Below are 5,673 nucleotides of genomic sequence, written 5' to 3'. Positions count from 1 at the left end.
AATAGATAAGAGAGTAGCGATTTACAATAAAAATCAGATCAGAGAGTAGCGATTTACAGTGAAAATCAGATCAGAGAGTAGCGATTTACAGTGAAAATCAGATCAGAGAGTAGCGATTTATAGTGAAAATCAGATCAGAGAGTAGCGATTTACAGTAAAAATCAGATAAGAGAGTAACGATTTACAGTAGAAATCAGATCAGAGAGTAGCGATTTACAGTGAAAATCAAATCAGAGAGTAGTGATTTACAATGAAAATCAGATAAGAGAGTAACAATTTATAGTGAAAATCAGATAAGAGAGTAGCGATTTACAGTGAAAATCAGATCAGAGAGTAGCGATTTACAGTGAAAATCAGATCAGAGAGTAGCAATTTACAGTGAAAATCAGATCAGAGAGTAGCGATTTACAGTGAAAATCAGATCAGAGAGTAGCGATTTACAGTGAAAATCAGATAAGAGAGTAGCGATTTATAGTAGAAATTAGATCAAAGAGTAGCGGCTTACAGTAGAAATCAAATTAGAGAGTAACGATTTACAATGAAAATCAGATCAGAGAGTAGCGATTTACAGTGAAAATCAGATAAGAGAGTATCGATTTACAGTAGAAATCAAATCAGAGAGTAGTGATTTACAGTAGAAATCAAATAAGAGAGTAGCGATTTATAGTGAAAATCAGATCAGAGAGTAACGATTTATAAAAGAGATCATATAAAGGCCCCCAAAAAATTTGGTCAGAGGGGCGCTCGCCCCCGAACCCTCTGCCAGGGGTGGCCCCCTGGACCGCTGATCGCGCAACGGGACCTGCGCCGGGGGGAGCCCCGGACCCCCCTCCTGTAAGGGCAAAAACTCTTAACCAGGCTCCACAACTCATCAAGTTGAATGATGTTACCCATGCTGGGAGGAGCCCCTAAACCCCCCTCCTGTAAGGGCAAAAACTCTGAATCAGGCCCCATAACTCATCAAGTTGAATGATGCTACCCACGCTGGGAGGAGCCCCCAAACCCCCCTCCTGTAAGGGCAAAAACTATGCTACCCATGCTGGGAGGAGCCCCCACCCCCCCTTTTGTAAGGGCAAAAACTCTGAACCAGGCTCCCTAACTCATCAAGTTGAATGATGCTACCCACGCTGGGAAGAGCCCCCAAACCCCCCTTTTGTAAGGGCAAAAACTATGCTACCTACGCTGGGAGGAGCCCCCAAACCAAACCCCCTTCTGTAAGGGCAAAAACTCTGAATCAGGCTCCACAACTCATCAAGTTGAATGATGCTACCCACGCTGGGAAGAGCCTCCAAACCTCCCTCCTGTAAGGGCAAAAACTATGCTGTCCACGTTGGGAGGAGCCCCCAAATCCCCCTCTTGTAAGGGCAAAAACTCTTAATCAAGCTCCACAACTCATCAAGTTGAACGATGCTACAGTCAGTGTGCAGGTCAGTCGGTGCTTGATGGAGCAGTGTAGGATCGTCTGCTAGATGTGCACAGAAGCAGAAAGAGAAGGGAGAGAGAGAGGGTTGATGTTCATGGCATTTTTCAAGGTTGATTCCTTTCTCGGATGATCCTACAGTGCAGGGACTGGGTTATAAATAACCATCTTCAGGGTACTTAAGTCTTTGCAACCACTCCTTTTCTAGAATCGTCATTTTTTTGGCACCAGTGGAGGAAAGGGTACTTAAGTCTTTGCAATCGCATCAAACTCCAACACTAAGTGATGCTGACAAACATGGGGATACGAGACGCACATGCTTATATACGTGGTGCTTTTTGGTACCCCCGATCATGAGATGCCCTATTCGAGGGGGTAACATATAACCTGCTTCGCTTATGTTCCTAGGATGATAGGACCTTACCCTTTGCTACGGCTGCTCCAGGTTGGTTGAGGGTCTTGCTAAGGGAGTTTAGGTTATTAAGTCAGGATTACCTAAACATGAGCTCCTTATCTCGCCTCACAACACTTAGCAAGTATTGGGTGAATGGTTCCCTCACGGTTGCCATCGCCGCGAGTTGGAATCCCAGAATGTGCACTTTTGGATGTTGTTCGGCGAGATGACCATCACCCTTGCAGAGTGGATCAAGTATTTGGGACTCCTCCATCACAACACCATGGTCCTGATCACGCATCAGTACTTCCTCAATCTAAGAAAGCGTGACATGCGATTGGCACTGCAGAATTCCATTGACACATCGTTCAACAGGACTAGCATTCTCCCCTTCTGCCTTGTAGCATTATCAATGAGCCTTTTACCTTGTGTCTGCTGGCTACGGTAGCGTTTAACGAGTGAGGATCTGAAGAGCTCATAGAGATCCATACTTTGCACCTGTTCAGCCACTGGTTTTTCTTTAGGACACGTTTGAAAGCAAGAAATATGTGACTAAAATAATTTAAAATGAAAAATCTGTATGAATTTTTGGACCTTTTTAAAACTAGACCTTTTTAGTTGAAAGAGTTTTTTTAAAAGTACACTTTTTGATAAGGAACATTCTTTGGTAAAGGGGGTGGAGGAATGCTTCCTAGGAAGATAATTTTATTTTTACACTCTCCACCACCCATTTCACATCTCACCGTCACCCATCATTTCATCATCACCAACACCCACCACTCTCCTTTCCCATCATTTCATCATTATCAACACCCACCACTCTCCTTTCTCTCTTTTTTATGTATTCACATTTTTCCACTATGTTTTTCTCATGATTCATAAACAAACAAAATCTTTCTTTAGAAAAACTTTTCATATAAAAAACTTTTATAGGTAAAACTTTTTTTTCTATGAGATTTTTTCTCTCTCCCACACGTGTCCTTAGGAAAACCGTCTCCCTCGCTATGCTCATGTTGGCCAACTTTTTAGAGGGCTAGGCCACTATACCATATGTTTTCCCCTTAGGAAAGCTGTCTCCCTTGCTATACCCATCTTGACCAACTTGTATACAGCAACGGGGAGACCTTGATCGAGTCGGTTGGATCATATTGCTGCGCCATCGATAGACTGGAGGACAGGTACACCACATGGGACCCCTTCTTGGAGCCCCCACTCCATGGGATTCCGTCGGTGCCACGATTCATGCTCACATTGTCAGGTCCTCATACGTCACCGAGTACCACCTGGACTGTTGCATCTGCCAGTACAGACAAATTCAGGGTCCGACATACAACAAGGTGTCCTAAGATCTATTCTTGGAGTAACAGATGGACGATTCACGGTGGGAGCATCGACGCAGGCTTTTCGAGTCCTCATGGACGTCCCTCAGGATGTTGAACACTTTTCTAGGTCCGGGCACCTCTACCCAGTACGATTCCTGGTGGCAGCAGCCATGCCCTCGGTTCACCCACGTCACTTTGTGATGACCATTAAGAGTTTTGAGGTATTATGAGAGCTTAAGAGTTATCCTGATGTACTTTTAAGCGTTTGAGAGCTTTGATGAGTTCAAACATTTGTACAGATGTACACATTTGTTACAGATATGTGATGTAGATCATTTTGAGCATTTAATCCATTGTCTCTTCTCAACTTTATTACTTCTTTTGATTTTTTTCTATTTTTTTTTTAAGAAAAGCTTTATGTACATTGGGGTTTTATTCCAAATATTTACAACATTTTCTCTTGTTTTTAGGTATTTTCTCTGTACAATTTATGATTTTTCTATTTCCTTTCAAATTTTTTTCAGGATTTTATATGGATGATGAGGTAAGGTACATCTTGGGAGTACAAGCAGTAGGAATGCTCTGTCTGAGCAATGTAGGATAGCAAGATTGCATAGAACACACTCATTCAGAAGATAGAAAAGCACAATGGCTTTTAGAAAGAGCAAGTTTAAAAAACTAAAGACACCTAAATCAAGGTTGACTTGTAAAGGGAAGGCAAAGGTTTCCCTAAACCTTGATACTAAATAAAACAACCATTTTTTTGAAATTCAGGATATGATGCATGCCGAGCTTAGGTGGGTTCGATCTAGATTCTAATACAAAGAGGCTGGTAAAAAATCGGGGAAACAAAAAAAAAAAATTGGTTGGGGTCTAACAGGTTTTACTAAAAAAATTGGTTCTCCTAAATGGTTGGGTAGAAAATTTTCAAATTTTCAAGGATTGATCTAGACACATCTGGGAAGGTCTGGTTAAAATTTGAGCATCAACTCCATGGAGTTTAGGTTTTATGAGGTCAAAAAATAAGAAACCAGAATTCTTGTGAGAACAGAATTTCAGGTTTGGTAGGGTTCGATAAATAGGTTAGTTCTCATAACTGGTGTGGAGTTTGGGGCTGATTTTTGACAGGTAAGTTGGGGATACTCTGGAGCACCTATGGTTAAAATTGCAGAGTTAAATCAAGTTGGATGAGGGAGATCTAACCTAAGAAAGTCAGGTTAAATTATGTATATCACAACATGCCGAACTGAGTTGGTTAACTATATTCAGTTTAAGTCAAAGGAGTGCAAAAGTGAGTTTGAGTCACCAAAAAAAGGATGAAGACACTCAAGCTTTCATCAACTGATAGAAATCAATGTACTATCACATGAAGACCCTATTACAAAGTCTTATGCCATTACTTTGATCATGAACAACTCCAACCAACCGTTGAAGGAACTCCTGGCCACCCAGAAGTAAAATACCTTCGTGGAGCTTATAAATATGGCCAATTGGATTAAATCTAACCATAAAAGAGGGATGTATAAAGGTTTGTTAATCAAATCTAGAAACAACAAGAACTCAGAGACTAAGAAATCTAAACCCAAGAGTTACATCAGCATAATCAATCTTGAAAAAAGCAAGAGATTGTCGGGGAGAATCTCAGAACCAAAACCAGCAAAATCCACAGGAACAGTAGAATCTGCAAGAAAAAAAAAGCAAAAGTTTTAAAGCTCCAACTAGAATCCTAATTGAACCAGGGAACGTAAGTTCACTAGGTTTCGCCAATCCCTCATGGAAGTCATAGAGTCATTACAAAAGGCTCAGATGATCAGATTGTGGAAGAATTCTAATCCTCCGACGGTCAAGGGGAGGGACTCCACCAAGTTCTATAAATTTCATCAGACTGCAGAACATGATACTGTAAGGTGTATTATTCTGAGACATCTCATCCAGGATATTTTGGATAAAGGTGAACTCAAACTCACTAGAATCGATGATCATGCCACATGGAACGAAGGGATGGGAATTTACACAAGCTTGTTTATCAACCATGAGCAGAATAACAATCTTGAAGTGGTAGCAGTTGTCAACCCAAGAGAGAAGTCATCTTAGTTTGTTCGTCACAAGTAGTCGCACGTTATGCTTCTATCACGTTATGACTCAATTTTTAGACACAATTTTGATCTCAGGACTTGTGGGTTATGGGTTGCGACTAGGTAGATTGATAGGCTAAAATGAGTATGTTTTAAAATCAGGTGAGTGGATTTGGTTGTTGCGGGTCACTAATCATGAGGGATCAGTTGTAGAGGGTCTAGGGAACTGTTAGGGATGTGTACAGGGGTTGAGAACACTTGGAAAAGGTCTAAGTTTCCTCATTGTGGTGAACGAGATGGTATAGGCAAGATAGGGCCAAAATGGGTAATCGGGTAAGGCATATTGGGATCAGTTGGATGATCGGATATGGTTCATGGTCTAAAACTGGTAGGTCCTGGTATAGGGACTCAAGAGAGGTCTATGGATGTAATACCCATAATTTTTCAAGGATTTTTTTTGAA

This window comes from Nuphar pumila, chromosome 16 (genome assembly GCF_984573655.1).
Source record: "Nuphar pumila chromosome 16, dmNupPumi1.hap1.1, whole genome shotgun sequence".
In the NCBI taxonomy this organism is placed as follows: domain Eukaryota; kingdom Viridiplantae; phylum Streptophyta; class Magnoliopsida; order Nymphaeales; family Nymphaeaceae; genus Nuphar; species Nuphar pumila.
The sequence above is the reverse complement of the archived record's forward strand: the minus strand, read 5'-3'. Positions refer to the sequence as shown.